Source organism: Bos indicus, chromosome 9 (genome assembly GCF_029378745.1).
Source record: "Bos indicus isolate NIAB-ARS_2022 breed Sahiwal x Tharparkar chromosome 9, NIAB-ARS_B.indTharparkar_mat_pri_1.0, whole genome shotgun sequence".
Classification (NCBI taxonomy): domain Eukaryota; kingdom Metazoa; phylum Chordata; class Mammalia; order Artiodactyla; family Bovidae; genus Bos; species Bos indicus.
The window spans coordinates 18,627,711-18,645,040 of record NC_091768.1 but is presented as its reverse complement, the minus strand read 5'-3'; the positions used below and the strand labels follow the sequence as shown (position 1 = coordinate 18,645,040).

The 17,330-nt window shown below is 38.8% G+C and overlaps 2 long non-coding RNA genes across 4 annotated transcripts in view; both read left to right on the top strand.

Moving 5' to 3' along the window:
- Positions 1-17,330, top strand: part of LOC109563719 (uncharacterized) — a 273,799-nt gene that overhangs the window by 128,490 nt on the left and 127,979 nt on the right. The window lies entirely within an intron of this gene.
- Positions 7-9,743, top strand: LOC139184881 (uncharacterized). The gene is made up of 3 exons (XR_011568373.1): positions 7-5,498; positions 8,220-8,313; positions 9,589-9,743. It is a non-coding gene; the product is annotated as an uncharacterized lncRNA (long non-coding RNA).

The window sequence follows — 17,330 nt, the reverse complement described above, 5'->3', positions numbered from 1 at the left end:
ATAAATTTGCCAAGGATCAGCTTCTGTCTCTGGCTACACTCCCCCCTCCTCAGTGAAACAGCATTTAAAAGGAAACATCCCTGAATCATTTTTTACTAATGATTGAACAACAGCATGGTCACTTCCTCCTCCTGGCTGTAGTCTTCCTTCTTCCCAGAACAGGTTAGGAATAAAAGACACAATGATATGGAAACATTTCCCAGAAACTACATTTCCAACTTTGTTATTAATCTCTCAAATCTAAATAGAAGTGCTAAAGTGGAACGCACAGAAAAATAAGGTAGGCATATGGAGTGAAATGAGATGAATTTGTTTAACCTAACTAGCATTTCTGTAAGCTGGATTTCATGTTAGCTTTTTGTTAGCAATAATTCACAATAAAATATCCTATGTGAAGTCTTAGATAAAATATAAGAAAATATGTATCCAGAGTATAGTACATCTTAAAATTAAATTGAAAAAAAAATTTAAATTGATTTGATTGAATCTATGGGATTTTCTACAATAGGTTTTTGCTTATGTTGAGTCAGGGCTTTTATTATTATTATTATTTTTTAATCATATGTAATCTGAGCCATAATAATAAAAGATATCATAGTTGTGGATATGAATAACAAACCTATATTAGCAATTAAATCACATTATAAGGAAGCCAGTGGGATCAATTGGTATATGTTCTCTATGTTACCTAACTCTGAGGGTAGAGATGGAGGCTAAAATATTGAAAGGATCTCAAACTCTCCACTCAGAATGATTTTTTTTTTTTTTTAATTGGAGTACAAGGATGTCTTTGATGTCAATCTGTGATAACAAAGGTCTGGTTTAATTGCCTGTACTTATGATCACTTGCACTCAATCATATTAGATCTAGGAAAAATGTGTCTCATTTTTTCTACAGTAGAAAGTGTTTAAAAGTAGAAGTGTTCTTTAAGCATAATAATTTGATGTTTGTTTATGTTTCTAAGATCAAAGTTTGGCTCCCGATCTTAGAACAATTGTGATTTCAGTCTGTGAAATGGAGTATTTCCTGCCATATTGGTAAACAAGGGGGATGTGAGCAGACAGGATGCTGGCCCGAGACAGCTGAGATGCATAGGAAAGGAATGATTTCAGTGAGCCTAGACGCTTGCATCTTCTCATACATTGAAAGGCACTAAATTCCTCGAGATATCTAGTTTTCCTTAATGAACAATAATATTTTGATGTTCCGACTCTCTGCCCTTTGCTGCAGACTTGTATATAACCTGACTCCTCCCCTGGCCTCTTTGGAGCAGTTTCTCAGGGCTACTTGAGATGCTGCCTTCTGGGCTTGAAGTCCTAACACTTTTCACTGAATAAACGTAACTCTCAACTTTTAGGTTGCATGTATTTTTTTCAGTCGACAAATTTTATTCTTACCCCCAGAAATACTGAGAAATACAAAGAAAAACTATGGATGTGGCTGGCCCACATAGAGCAGGTTAAAGAGAGCATTAAATACTAAACTAAGAAGAGGAGAAACAAATTTATATTTGAAAGGTCTTTGAAGTTTATAAAACACTGTACAATTATATGTTTATTACAGAAGGCCTGAATTTAAGGTAGAATTTCTCAGAGAATCTTTATAGCAATTTTCTTTGTTTGTTTTTTTTTTTTGGTAGCAGTCATTTTGTTTCTCATAGCAATTTTTAAGACATTTTTGTAGTTCTAAATGTTTCCAGTTCTATGATTTTTTTTTTCTTTTGCATTTCTAAGTATTTGGACTGAGCACAATGACTAATTACTAATTTTTGAGTAAGGCATGCAGATGGTAACTCACAGGTGGGAAGCCATTTTCTTTGACTCTCCTACCAGCTCTTATCAATTGAATGCTATAATGAGACTGAATCCTGCCTCAGGCAGGAGAGCACTGTGATTGATCAATAATGTCTGTAAAAGGGTTTGGGGCGGAGGGTGGGGTGGTGTGCATGTAGATTGGCATACAGATCTTGTAACTATTCTCCCTAGATTAATGAATAGAAAAGAAGTCTTGCATCCAGTGAAAGTGTCTTGTCCAGGATTGCCGACAAGAGCGCAACCTGCATTGCAACTCAGCAGGTTATACTCTGTTCATTACTGCAGGGTTAAACCCTGTTGCTAAGAAATTTATCTCAACTCAGGTGTCTGATCTGCAGATATTTAGTGTCATAGAATGTAGCCATTGTTGGCCTATTCTACAACACATGAGTACACCTGTAGCTCTCTGTTTACACTGTTGGCTGAACTCAGGGTAGGCAAGGCACCAGCCGGGAAACTGGAAGAAAACTGGAGGAGCTGTAGGAGCTGCAGACCAGACATGTTTATTCTCCAGTGTCAGATGCTGGGGCAAAGGGGTTTCTCAGTGCGGCTAGTTCTGTCCCTAGAACAAAAGCGGTCCGTGGCCGAGCGGGCACAACATGATGCGCATGCGCAGTGCTGTAAGTGAACTCAGCTGGTACATAATCATGCAGGGTCATTGTTAACAGGGTGTGGGGAGAGGGTGTGACAGTGTGAGAGTGTTGGGCGAGAGAGCCTGACTGACGCCACCTTGATTACATGCTATTTCCCCACAATCGGAAAAAGAGTTCCAGGCACTTTTCAGCAGCCTGCCAGGCTCCTCCATCCATGGGATTGTCCAGAAAAGAATACTTCAGTGGGTTGCCATTTCCTTCTTCAGGGGATCTTCCCAACCCAGGGATCGAACCCGGGTCTCCCGCATGGCAGGAAGACGCTTTACCCTCTGAGCCACCAGGGAAGCCCGGAATTATCCTAATATAAATTTAATTTGAAATTAGAAGTCAAATATTAAACCAGAAGTTGCCTAAGGAAAATGTAGCTCCTTAGATCAGCAAAACCCGAATCTGTAGTTGCCCCTTCCTTCAACACTGAGCCTGAAGGATAGCGCACATTCACAAGCAGGAGTCCTTAGCTGAACTCGAGTCACGCAGGACCTGCAGTCTGTTTAGTAGTGTAGGAAGCCCACTGAGGGCGTGGCCGTCGCTGCTTGCTCATTTGTCTGAACTCTTCAAGCGTCCTCTGCTCACCTTCCTCTGAAATGGGAGGAGCTCCTGTTGCTTTCACCCCATGTTATCTTTACTGTTCTGTTTGTCCCACGTCTTGTCACCTTCCTCTGTCCTCCCTCCTTCTCCCTCTCTTTCCCCTCCCCCAGGGTTGATGGCGAGCCTTCTGCCCAGTCAATCTTTCCTGAAAACTCTTCCCATTCAGGCCTCTCAACCCCTCTCTATGGCATCGTCCCCCTCCACCTCCAGCTTCTGCAAAATTACTGAGTGCAAAGGTAAAGATCAAACTAGAATTAATCAAAAAATTTTAAAGGAACTCAATGAATGAAGGTTTTAAAGAAAAAAAAAAAAAAGGTCTTTAATTTAATCAGTATTACTCTTTTATGAGGGCTTCCCAGGTGGCTCAGTGGTAAAGAATCTGCCTGCCTCTGTAGGAGACGTGGATTTGATCCCTGGGTTGGAAAGATCCCCTGGAGGAGGAAATGACAATCCACTCCAATATTCTTGCCTGGAAAACCCCATGGACAGAAGAGCCTGGTGGGCTACAGTCCATGGTGTCACAAAGAATCAGACAGAACTGAGCACACACTCATGCACTCTTTCATGGGGGAAGATTTTAGTCAACTGCTGTTTCACATTGGTTTGTTTCAAACTGCAGATTACTTGTTAATTTTTCATGGAATGCAAATAAAGTGATGGTCCTTTCCTACCAGATGTGCTGGATAGGCATGAGGGCACCTTCATTTTCCTAACCAATATTTTCATCAAGAACCTATTCAGAGTCTTCGAATTACTTCCTACTTCCATCCTGTTTGAACTGCGAAACACTGCCCGAGGCAGGTTTGCATCCTGAAGTGCTCTTAGAGGCCTGGGGACTAGGATGTTAGGAGTATTACAGAGAACCTTAAATTGTGGCTTGATCTTATATCAGAAAGCAAAAATTGTATTTACATTCTATTACAGAGGGCTTTGAATAAGAATCAGGACTGATGTGCTAATGTCCCAAGAGGACGGTACTTTGCCAAGAGTATTTCTGTGTTAAGTGCCTGAGTGCTTAGGGTTCAGCAGCAGCCTTAGAAGTTGAGCCAGGTGGAGTTCGGAGGATGCTTCCTTTTCCCCTTTCCTTGTTCCTCCCACCCCACTGAAATGTAGGTTTGCTCAAGACATATGAAAAATTAAAATATCATAAGGAAATTGAAAAGTAGTGGAAAATTATGAAGCCTTACTTTGTGTCTTGTGTTGGAATAAACAAGAGATGATGCTGTGTGATGGAGTAATAACTGCACTGTTAATCTGGAGTCTAGACGTGTGAGTTTCCTTGTCTAGGACACATTATTCGTCATGTGTAAAATGAAGAGGAATCAGAAAATCATCTCTGCAATCTTCCCTAGTCCTGAAATGACAGGAGTCAACAAGTGGGGGAGCACACAGAAAGTTTGTCTAGTTAAGATAGAAGCAATGCAGAGTCGCAAACCTGGGGAGAAAGGGTGTGGGTGTCCTCCCCAGTGAGGAGGAGTGCAGTCAAGAGGCGGTTAAGTCATCTATATAGGACAGTTCTTCAGGGTCTTTGTTTACCTTTGGCCAATTATGTGGTTTCCTTTAGGTCCTGACCTGCCCTAGGACCCTCCCCGACATGTGTGTGTGACTTTTTCCCAAGATGGATTCCTGCCTTAGCATCACATATTATGGGACAGTGCCTTTTCCTTTTTGACCCCCAAGGAGGCTTTCTGGGCATGTGAAATGTCTCCTTTGCCTCAAGGATGGGACATATATAACCTCCTGATCCTTTACTCAAACAAGGTTTAGCCCATCTCTGTTCCTGCCATGACTGTTATCTTACAATGTCCACAAGAGACAAAGCCTGGCTTTAGTTATGCTTCCATTTTGGAGAGCAAACAGGAAGATGGTTATAAGTGTCTAACCTGGAGCCCCCTTAGCCCCTGTCTCAGGAAATGCAAAAGGAAGCCAATTGTGAATGCCTAGCCTGGGGCCCGTCTGTCTCCCACCTCAATCCCTCAGAGTTTATTGTTGTAATTAAAAACAATACAGTTTTATCTATGTTCCATTTATTGTTTTGTTTATGTATTACCATGCGTTCCTGTTCAAAGGAAAACTAAAGTAAGCTGACGTGCCAGAAGTGTGTCTGCTTTATGTTTCAAATAAAATTTAGTTTGTCAAATCTATTTTTTCCCTTTTTTTTACTCATGGTTTTTTTGTTTTTGGTTTTTTTTTTTTCTATTTAGGACTATATTTCTCCCCTATTGTTTTCCTTATATTTATAATTCATAGGTTTTTCTTTTCCTATGAGTTGAGTATTTAGTTGGCTGATTTTTGTGCTTGTTTTTTTTGTTAAACAGTGAAGGCTTAAAGCTCAATACATATTTGAGCTCAGCTTAACTGTAAGTCACTCAGTCGTGGCCAACTCTTTGCAACCCCAGGGACTGTAGTCCACTGGGCTCCTCTCTCCATGGGATAATCCAGGTAAGAATACTGGAGTGGGTAGCCATTTCCTTCTCCAGGGGATCTTCCTGACCCGGGGATCAAACCTAGTCTCCTACATTGCAGGCAGATTCTTTACCATCTGAGCCACCAGGGAAGTTCTTCTAATTTGCTTCATGAGCCTGTTGATTTCCAAATGTAATAAAAGTAGCAACTTAGGTATCATTTATCCTTCAGAACTTGGGCATAAGCATTTAACATTTTCAAATAAAAAAACTTACTTTTATAATTTTGAATTAAAAAATCCTTCAAAATAATAAACACATTATTTTAAATATTTTTTACTAATGTGCAATTACCTACATTTCTTAATTTATGAACTTTAGTGAATATCTATCAAATACTTCGAAAAATGAGTATAGCTCATCACATCACCTTCTCCTTATGCTTCCAACAACCTGTCTAAACTGTCACTGCCTCAATCTGTCACATACTTATTTTTAGTTATTTTATTGTTTGCCTTTAAACCATTACACAATATACATAGAATTCTATTTTACCAGTTAACCTCAGGCGGTATCTGTTGACTCTGCAGTGTCCACGATAAAAGAACCAACATTTCTGTGCTTCTCACCACTTCTGACTTTTTCACCTCCATAACCTCTGATCTCCATGTATATATACATTTATATGTATATATATACATGTATCTTGACTTTCAACTATCTGTATTTATAGCATTTACATTTTATCCTTGATTATAGTTAAATCTTTCATGCTCTGTCTACAGATTTATTCCAAACACTTTACCATAAGGAGCTCAAACTGTAGAGTACATAAATATTATTTACTAAGGAACCAGGAAGGGTTTTGAAGCCACAGTGAAACTGTTAAGTGTCATTTCCAGGGCTCCAAAGAACTCCAGCACCACATTCCTTTATGTCTCAACTCAGAAAGGAATTCACAGTGGGAGGCACAGTGAAAGATAGGAAGGATTTATTAGAGTAAGATGCTTGCAGGGTTCACAAGTGGACAGGCAAGCATTGAGCTGCCCTGAGTATTCAGTGGGTTACATTTTATAATCAGAAGAAGAGAGGGGAGAGCAAGAAGATTGTTGTCTTTCCCGAGGAGACACCACATTTCCATCATCAGTTCCTCTCCCAGGTTGGCAAGGAGGTTTACTTGTCCCTCCCTATGTGGTCAGACCAGGACTGTAATAGCACCTGAAAAATATTTTTGGATCTCAGTACAGAGAGACTCTTCCATTTTTAAAAGTCACCTTTCCATAAATGATTGTTTTTTGTGTGCACAGGGCCTGTTTTGGGGGTCTTTAACTTGATGATGACACTACTGGGCAGGTTGTAGGCCTGTATGTTTGAGTAATAGTTTAGCTAGGCTCACATTTGGAGAAGGCAATGGCACCCCACTCCGGTACTCTTGCCTGAAAACTCCCATGGACGGAGGAGCCTGGTAGGCTGCAGTCCATGGGGTCGCTAAGGGTCAGACACGACTGAGCGATTTCACTTTCACTTTTCACTTTCATGCATTGGAGAAGGAAATGGCAACCCACTCCAGTGTTCTTGCCTGGAGAATCCCAGGGACGGGGGAGCCTGGTGGGCTGCCATCTATGGGGTCGCACAGAATCGGACACGACTGAAGTGACTTAGCAGCAGCAGCAGCAGCAGGCTCACCTTTATTTATCTAGTCTCAAAATTATTTTTTCTCAAAACTCTGAAAGCATTGTCTCAGATTTTTTATAGCATCCAATATTGTTCACAAGTAGTCTTATGCTATCCTGAGTCTCATCACTTTGAAAATCATCCATGTTTTCTGTTTTGAAAACTTGTTAAAATTTTCTCTTTCTTTCTGAGGTTCTGAAATTTCTAAAGGCTCTTCATGAAAAATGGTCTTTAAAATTTTTTATTTGTAAACTTTAGTTTTTAGAACAGTTTCAGATTTATAGAAAAAATTGAGCAGATAGTATAGAGTACCCATATGTCCCAAGCTGTATTACATTTCCCAATTAGTAACATTCTTATATTAGTGTGTTATGTTTGCTGTGTTTAATAACTCATTGTGATACATTATTATTAACAAAAGTCAATATTATTAACAAAAGTCAATAAACTATTTTTCTTATTAAACGACTTTTTTTTTTTCTGTCTTAAGATCCCATCCATGTTACCAGACTACATTTGTTATGTCTTCTTAGGTGCCTCTTGGCTGTGACATCTCAGACTTTCTTTGTTTTTGATGACGTTGATAGTGTTTAGGAGTCCTGACCAGGTATATTGTAGGATGCCCCTTTGTTGGAATTTTTCTGAAGTTTTCCTCATAACTAGCCTGAGATTGTGGGTCTTGGGGAGGAAGACACCAGAGAGGTGGTGTCATTTCATTACATCATATCAAGGGTGCATACTGTCAACATGATTTACAATTGTTGATGTAGACTTTGATCCCTTGGTTGAAATAGTATTTTTCGGGTTTCTCCACTTTTAAGTTACTCTTTTCTCCTCCTTTCCCTACTGTAGTCTTTGTAAGAAAGTTCACTATGGGCAGCTTACACTTAAGGAGCAAGAGTTATGCACTCCTACCTTTAGGGTAAAATATCTATATAAATGTATTTAAGATTCTTCTGCAAGGGTATTTGTCTCTTCTCCCTAGTTTATTAATTCATTTAAGCATTTATATTAGTATGGACTCATGACATTTATTTCATATTCTGGGTTATAATTCAATGCTACTTCACTTATTTTTGTTCAGATTGTTCCTGCTTTGGCCATGGGGAGCTCTTTCAGTTGGCTCCTGTATCTGTTTGATATACCCCTATCATTGTGCTTTGCTTTTTTTCTTCCAGGTAAGTCTTGAAGTAGTTACGTTCTGTCACTAGAAGAGCTGACTTTGTATATGTCCTGCTCCAGTCCAAGAATCAGCCATTTCTGCAAGGAGTCCCAGTTCTTTTTACTGTAAAATGTTATTAGACACCAAGATCTGGGCCTTAGGTGCTCTTATTGCTTCTGGGATGTCATTGCTTCTCAGCTTTCTCAATATTAACCTGGGACGTGCATGTGCGTGCACACACACACACACATCTGTATGTAACCAGTAAAGTATGGTGTCTCCAACTTTAATACATTACCACATGAATCGTTACAACCCTCTCCCTTGCTTATCTGTGAGTTTCTGCTCCAGTAGTGAGAAATCTGGCTTCCCATTTAGCTAATTGTCTAGTTCCAGTGTACAGGTATAGCAGTATCAGAATTGTTAACTTGGAGATCACAGAAGCGGCTTTATCAACTACAGTACAGTGCTCATGTGTGGTTCCTTTTACCTTTAGTTTTACGGATTCCATTTATTTCCGAAGTTAGTTAGGGCAGCACCTTTTCCCTCGCCTCTTTCAGCAAGGTTGCTTGATGCATTTGATATGTGGTTAGATTTTTTTTTTTATCAAATTCTGCAGTCCATCCTGAGTTATTTCTCTAAATTGAAAGTTGAAATTTCCACATGTAATATTGGACTTGTTTATTTCTTTTTGTAGGCCTCGATTTTTATTTTTGTTTTATTTAAAGCATTTTCACCAAGCACGAGATAAAAGTGAATTTTATTGACTCCCAAGTGACCAATACATTGTATGAGATTTATCTTCTGTAACTTTGTTAGTTGAAGAATTTTAATTTCACAACTGATGGGAATGGTTCATGTACAAACTTGCAAATTTGTCAGGAGGGAGAATATTGTTGCTTAATACTGAAGTGGGAAAGTAAGGCACATAGAAGTTAGAGTTATTTAAGAATCTATTCATGTATAGATGCAACTCTGATTGTCTTGTTTCCATTATGTTATGCTGAATAACAGGAGACACTTCTGTTTCTGAACAAATTGATCTGCATTTAACCTGTTAGAAATTTTAATTAGTATTAGCATAATGGAGTTTATGGGCTATTTGATTTTTTAAAATTAATGTTCTGTCATTTACCACAAGAAAATTTTAAGCATTTTGGCATGATGGGGAAATGAATATTTTTATTTTAATTCAGAATCATCTTTCTTAGTTTTAAAGAAAACTTGTGAAGTCAAAGCATTACTGAATTGAAGTGGAACTAAATAAATGTTATTTGATTTATTTTTATAGTGCCCACTGGTCTGCCATGAAGAATAAGAACAACATTTACGACTAACAGCAAATTTAGTGCTTGTGTCACACCAACATTGGATAAAAGTGCTAACACTCAATAATTACCTTGTTGCTAACTTGGCCTTGATAAGAAAGCATTCTTTTTAAAAGTACATGACTAGTCATGTAATTTTGTATACGAGTAGTTGATTAAGAAACAAAAAAGCAATTTTAGTGAATCTGAGTTAAAGACAATGACTTAGTAAAAGCTCTGATGAGCTATGAAAGATAACGTTGGGTGGCACAGACTTCCTTCCCTCCCCTCTCCCATCCCTGATATCTGAGAGTCATTAAAGTGCATATAATAGGGTTATTGTGTTGATTAGTTGCTCAGTTGTGTCTGACTCTTTGCGGCCCCTTGGACTGTAGGCTCCTCTCTCCACGGGATTTCCCAGACAAGAATACTGCAGTAGGTTGCCATTTCTTCCTCCAAGGGATCTTTCTGACTCAGGATTGAACTTATGTCTCCTACGTCTCCTGTATTGTAGGCGAATTCTTCACCACTGTGCCACCTGGGAAGCCTTGTAATATGCTTATATGCCTTCCTTAAAAATGATGTCTATTAAGCATGCTTACCCTTTGCATAGAAAGAGATAGTTCAAGGTTATGCTAAATAAAATATTATATGTGCCATTTATATGAAAAGTTGCCTAAGGCAAAAAATGTGGAATATGTTTATCTATCCTTCTGCTTTGTGTCCCAGATTTAGCACCAATATGTGCCCTGAACTGGATTAAGCCTTCAGAATATTTTCAAAAGGACCCTCAAAAGATGGACTGTAGCATCAAAGGTCTTTTTCTTTTTTAAAAAAAAATTTTTGTTGCAGCACACGGCATGTGGGAATCTTAGTTGCCCAACCAGGGATGGAACCCATGCCCTCTGCATTAGAAGCATGGACTCTTAACCACTGGACCTCTAGGGAAGTCCCAAAGGTCTTTTTAATAAAAGTTCTTTGCCAAAAAACCAAATACATGTATCTCTTACCCATCATTTGTGGCAAAAAAAAGGTAATAAAAAGATGTATGTACGTTCCATACACAAAGGTTATGTTAAAAGTGAAAGAAACATGGTTGGGAATAGAGAGGAGAGGGATAACACCAACAATTATCGAGTGTCTGCTGTTTCCAGGTGCTTAAAAAAGTCATAGTAGTTTATAAGAGTTAAGCCATCTTCATACAAAATGATTTTTATGGAGTATTTAAATTCTTTCCTGATAACATCAGATCAGTCACTCAGTCGTGTCCGACTCTTGGCGACCCCATGAATCGTAGCAAGCCAGGCCTCCCTGTCCATCACCAACTCCCGGAGTTCACTCAGACTCACGTCCATCGAGTCAGTGATGCCATCCAGCCATCTCATCCTCTGTTGTCCCCTTCTCCTCTTGCCTCCAATCCCTCCCAGCATCAGAGTCTTTTCCAATGAGTCAACTCTTCGCATGAGGTGCCCAAAGTACTGGAGTTTCAGCTTTAGCATCATTCCTTCCAAAGAAATCCCAGGGCTGATCTCCTTCAGAATGGACTGGTTGGATCTCCCTGCAGTCCAAGGGACTCTCAAGAGTCTTCTCCAACACCACAGTTCAAAAGCATCAATTCTTTGGTGCTCAGCTTTCTTCACAGTCCAACTCTCACATCCATACATGACCACAGGAAAAACCATAGCCTTGACTAGACGAACCTTTGTTGGCAAAGTAATGTCTCTGCTTTTCAGTATGCTATCTAAGTTGGTCATAACTTTCCTTCCAAGGAGTAAGCGTCTTTTAATTTCATGGCTGCAGTCACCATCTGTAGTGATTTTGGAGCCCAGAAAAATAAAGTCTGACACTGTTTCCACTGTTTCCCCGTCTATTTCCCATGAAGTGGTGGGACCGGATGCCATGATCTTCGTCCTGACAACATAGCTATAAAGAAAATATTGTTATTATCTGCAGTCCATGTATGGGAAAAATGATACCTTGCAAGGTTAAGTAAGTTTTCTGGATTTCAAATGCATAGACATCTGCTTAAGTGCTCTTAACCACTGAGTCAGTTTACATGTGAAAACTTATTCTCAAAATACACTTTTGGGGTAGATGTTGTTATTATTTCTATTTTTAAGATAAGAAAATAGACCCAGACATTAGATACTTGCCAAGGATCACATGGCTAGTAAGTATGTCATTAGATTTTAAACCTATATCTGTAAATTTAAGGAAAGTTATTTAATACAAAAAGAAAATACATGCATTTAGAAGAGAAGTTGGAAGACATATTTTAGAGAGGAGAAATTAAAATAATCAAATGAGAATTTTTTTTTGTTTTTTAATATATATTTTCATATTTGAAGACAATCACGAGTAGAAAATGTTTTCAGATTTCTTCCTTACCTAAGTGTTTTCTTTTAAGGATAAAAGAAGCTCCAATTAGATCACTCAACTTTCTGGACACCATTTCACCATGATTACTAGTTTGTGGGATTACTGTTTCTTTAAAAAAATCTTGTATCCATACGTAGTTATTTCTCTTCTGTAAATTTGGATGGATGACTTATTTCTTGACTCGCTGCTCATAATTGGGCATGTAGGTTTTGCATCTAGTTCCTATTCTTTTTAACAGTTAGAAGGTAGTAGACGCTAAGTGTTGGATTCATACTTGAGGGAAGGTAAGTGTGTGTGTGTGCTCAGTCACTCAGTCATGTCCAACTCTGCTACTCCATCGACTGTAGCCCCCAGGCTCCTCTGTCTGTGGAATATTTCAGTCAAGAATACTAAAGTGAGTTGCCATTTCTTCCTCCAGGAAATCTTCCTGACCCAGGGATCAAACAGCATTTCCTGCATTGGCAGGTGGAGTCTTTACCACTAAATCCTCTGGGAAGCCCCTGAGGGGCTTAATTACCTTAATTAAGCTTTACCTAAAGCCACAGTTCAGTTCAGTGTCCAATTCTTTGTGACCCTATGGACTGCAGCACGCCAGGCCTCCCTATCTAACACCAGTAACTCCCGAAACTTACTCAAACTCATGTCCATCGAGTTGGTGATGCTACCCAACCATCTCATCCTCTGTTGTCCCCTTCTCCTCCCACCTTCAGTCTTTCCCAGCATCAGGGTCTTTTCAAATGAGTTAGCTCTTCACATCAGGCCACCAAAGAATTGGATTTTCACCTTTAGCATCAGTCCTTCCAAAGAATATTCGGGACTGATATCCTTTAGGATTGACTGGTTGGATATCCTTGTAGCCCAAGGGACTCTCAAGAGCCTTCTCCAAAACCACAGTTCAAAAGCATCAATTCTTTGCTGCTCAGCTTTCTTTATAGTCCAACTCGCATCCATACATGACTACTGGAAAAACGATAGCTTTGACTAGAAGGACCTTTGTCAGTAAAGTAATGTCTCTGTTTTTTAATTTGCTGTCTAGGTTGGTCATAGCTTTTCTTCCAAGGAGCATTAAAACATCTTTTAATTTCATGGCTGCAGTCACCATCTGCAGTGATTTTGGAATCCCCCAAAATAAAGTCTCTCACTGTTTCCATTGTTTCCCCATCTATTTGCCATGAAGTGATGGGACCACATGCCATGATCTTCGTTTTCTGAATGTTGAGTTTTCAGCCAACTTTTTCACTCTCCTCTTTCACTTTCATCAAGAGGCTCTTTAGTTCTTCACTTTCTGCCATAAGGGTGGTGTTATCTGCATATCTGAAGTTATTGGTATTTCTCCTGGCAGTCTTGATTCCAGCTTGTGCTTCATCCAGCCTGGCATTTTGCATGATGTACTCTGCATATCAGTTAAGTAACAAGTGACAATATACAGCCTTGACCTATTCCTTTCCTGATTTGAATCCAGTCTGTTTGCCATGTCCAGTTCTAACTGTTGTCTTTTGACCTGCATACAGACTTCAAGGAGGCAGGTCAGTTGGTCTGGTATTCCCCTCTCTTTAGGAATTTTCCACAGTTTGTTGTGATCCACATAGTCAAAGGCTTTGGTGTAGTCAATAATGCAGAATTAGATGTTTTTTCTGGAACTCTCTTTGTTTTTCGATGATCCAACAAATGTTGGCAATTTGATCTCTGGTTCTTCTGCCTTTTCTAAATCCAGCTTGAACATCTTGAACAACTGGAAGTTCTCAGTTTACATACTGTTGAAACCCTTGCTTGGAGAATTTTGAGCATTACTTTGCTAGTGTGTGAGATGAGTGCAATTGTGTGGTAGTTTGAACATTCTTTGGCATACCTTCCTTTAGGATTGGGATGCAAACTGATATTTTCCAGTCCTGTGGACACTGCTGAGTTTTCCAAATTTGCTGGCATATTGAGTGTAGCACTTTAACAGCATCATCTCTTAGGATTTGAAATAGCTGGAATTCCATCACTTCCACTAGCTTTGTTCATAGTGATGCTTCCTAAGGCCCACTTGACTTTTCATTCCAGATGTCTGGCTCTAGGTGAGAGATACAAACTTCTCCCAGTTTTTTTTTTTTTTTTATTAGAGCTGTATATTAAGAGTTATCAGACATTGGCTTAGACAATGTTAAACTTTTCCCCTTATTTGGTGGCTGCTGTTGCATTAATCTCCATCAGAAACCTCCAGACAGAGACAGGGTGAGGTTGAGTTAAGAATTAGACAGTGCAAGATATTACTCTTCCTATGTCCTGGGTTTAAACACCAATCAATAGCAAAGCCCCCCAATATTGACTCTATTAAAATGAATATTGTGGCATCTATCTGGAAAAGAAGGATCCAAATGATGAAATAGGTCTTTCAATAGTATAAATATATTAGAAATACTTTAGAAAATGCTGATTAATTTTTCAACAACTTCTAGTGAATTTCTATTTAGCTGATTAACTTATGTGTATAATTGACATATAACATTTCATTTCTTTCAGGTATACAGGTATAATGATTCAGTATTTGTATATACTATGAAATGATCACCACAATGTCTAGTTGACATCTGTCACCATACATAGATGTAAAACATTGTTTTCTTCTGATGAAAAACCTTAAGTTTTATTCTCTTAGCAACTTCCATATATGCAAGTAGATGCCATGCTGTGCATTACATCCCCATGATTTATTTATTTTATAACTAGAAGTTTGTACCTTTTGACCTCCTTCACCCATTTTGCCTACCTACTCTCCACCCCTACCCCTGGCAACCACCAATCTGTTCTTTATATCTTTGGACTTGTTTTTTTCTTTTAGATTCCACATATAGGGAAGAGCACATGGTATCTGTCTCTCTTTGTGTGATTTATTTCACTCAGTGTAACACCTTTAAGGTCTACTCATGTTGCAAATTGCAAGGTTTCATTCTTTTTTATGACCTAATAATATTCCACTATAGTGACTTTCTATTTTAATACTTAAAGAGGAAGAATTGAAATTTATATTTTGACATAAATATTGATCTTGTTATTGTCATAGAATTGATTATTTCCTGCATGTTTTAAGAAATCCCAACAAATTTAAAGAAAATTTCAAACAACAGCAGAATATACAATTCCTGTTTGTGTTGTTTCTGAGAACAGAAGAAGGATTACTAAGTGAAAATGCAGAAGGTGTATTTTTATGGACCCAACAGGAGAAAAAGCAAACAATGGATGGGGCTGCACAGAAAGGCAGTTTTGCAGGTCAAGTTCCCTGGAAGCAGCCTCTGAGATACTGTATAATGTGCAGGGAATTTTTTTTGAAAAGTGCCCTTTGGAAAGCAGGGAAATGAAGTAGGACTTTACAGTGGAAGTTGAGTTTCAATGGAAGCCCAGTGGTCCTTCAGAAATGTCTTCAGGTAGGCCACAATAGCTAGCCTTTCTTACCCCTCCATCCCTTAATGGACTCTGGACATCTGAAACAGGCATGGTGCTGGGCATGGCAGCTCTGTGCAGTTGAGGCAATCCCTGGAGAATGCTGTTTACTGTTAGCACTTCACTGAAGGGCACCTGGTGGCACATCATCATGTCCACTGTAGAGAGTAAGTTCCCCATGACTGCTCATGTTCAAATAGAGCCATGGTGATCATTCACTAGAAAAGCTGAAGAGAATTCCCCGCATTGGGACCAGTTGTTGGTGTTCTTTAAGACTCCTTCCTTCCAAATCGAAATGACTTGACTTAGTGGTATTTAATTTAGCCTCATTAACTTCTGAATGGAGATGAAATTCATTGAGATTTGTAGAAATTTGACACTCAAAATGGAAAAAAAAAAAAAACCCTCTGTTGAACTTATCTCTTACTTTAGTACCTCTTTAACATCAGGAAGTAAGGAGGATAAAGTCAATGACCATACCTTTTAAAGAAATTGCTAAACATTAAGAGGTCATCAAAAAAAAAAAATAAAAGACTGACATTTTGGCAGAACCTCTCATAATATACCGTATTTAATTTTTCACCATGCACTGTGGTGTGTCCTGCATGCTTTACTTAAAAAAATATTCTAAAGTGAATAGGCAAATTTACTTTTTAAAGTACAGCAGTTAATACTAATCCTTGCAATGAAAACTGGACACATTTGCAAACTGAGATGGATATTGATGTACAGTCACTAAAAGACCCACCTCCTTGTACTTTGTAAGAAGATAGATGGCAGGCAAAGTTTGCCAGTATATATAGAGGTAAATTCCTACATTGCATACTTATTTATTCTCCTAACATATGAGAGAAATATAGTTAATTAACTGAATATAGTTAAATGACTATAGTAAAAATGCTTAATAGGAATATTTGTAAAAAAAAAAAATCCTTTTTAAAAGGAATTTTTAAATTGATGATAAATTTCTTATGAATTGTTTTGGGGACACCATCAAGTATCTTGCTTGAAGATTTAAAGCCAACTTTGAATCAGAGAGCTTCACACTCTGAGGTACTTATTTACTTTTGACTGAATCTGCCAGCACTTCATGGCAAATAGATGGGGGAAACAATGGAAACAGTGAGAGACTTTATTTTCTTGGACTCCAAAATCACTGCAGATGGTGACTGCAGCCATGAAATTAAAAGATGCTTGCTTCTTGGAAGAAAAGCTATGACCAACCTAGACAGCATATTAAAAAGCAGAAACATTACTTTGCCAGCAAAGGTCCATCTAGTCAAAGCTATGGTTTTTCCAGTGGTCATGTATGGATGTGAGAGTTGGACTGTAAAGAAAGCTGAGCACTGAAGAATTGATGCATTTGAACCGTGGTGTTGGAGAAGACTGTTGAGAGTCCCTTGGACTGCAAGGAGATCCAATCAGTCAATCCTAAAGGTATCAGTCCTGAATATTCATTGGAAGGACTGATGCTGAAGCTGAACTCCAATACCTTTGCCACCTGATGCAAAAAACTGAAAAGACCCTGATGCTGGGAAAGATTGAAGGCAGGAGGAGACAGGGACAACAGAGGATGAGACGGTTGGATGGCATTACCTACTCAATGGACATGAGTTTAAGCAAGCTCTGGGAGTTGGTAATGACAGGAAAGCCTGGCCTGCTGCAGTCCATGGGGTTGCAAAGAGTCAGATATGACTGAGCAACTGAACTGAAATGAATCTATCAACCATGAATAACCTCCATCATTCTTAATCAGGGTCACAGGAGACTCTTTTCACTTCTACCTCTTTCTTTCCACAGCCAGTGTCATCTGTAAAATTCTAGGCTAAAAAAGCAGGCTTTTCAAGTGTTCCACAGGATATTATCTAATTTGAAGTGATTTAGTAATGGAGAGGATGATATTTTCTGAAAATTTCACACACAC